This window comes from Lupinus angustifolius, chromosome LG08, assembly GCF_001865875.1.
Source record: "Lupinus angustifolius cultivar Tanjil chromosome LG08, LupAngTanjil_v1.0, whole genome shotgun sequence".
NCBI classification, from domain to species: Eukaryota; Viridiplantae; Streptophyta; class Magnoliopsida; order Fabales; family Fabaceae; genus Lupinus; species Lupinus angustifolius.
This window is the reverse complement of record NC_032016.1, coordinates 3,677,957-3,678,197: the sequence shown is the minus strand read 5'-3', so window position 1 is coordinate 3,678,197 and position 241 is coordinate 3,677,957.

Below are 241 nucleotides of genomic sequence, written 5' to 3'. Positions count from 1 at the left end.
GCCACATATTCATCCTCGCCCTCATCCTATCCTCATCCTCATCCTCATCCTATCCTTTTCCTCATTCTCATCCTCTTCCTCATCCTGCCCTCCTCTTCATACTCATCCTCTTCCTCATCCTATCTTCGTACTCATCCTCATCCTATCCTAACCCTCATCCTCATCCTCAGCCACATCTTCATCCTCGCCCTCATCCTATCCTCATCCTCATCCTATCCTTTTCCTCATCCTCATCCTCTTC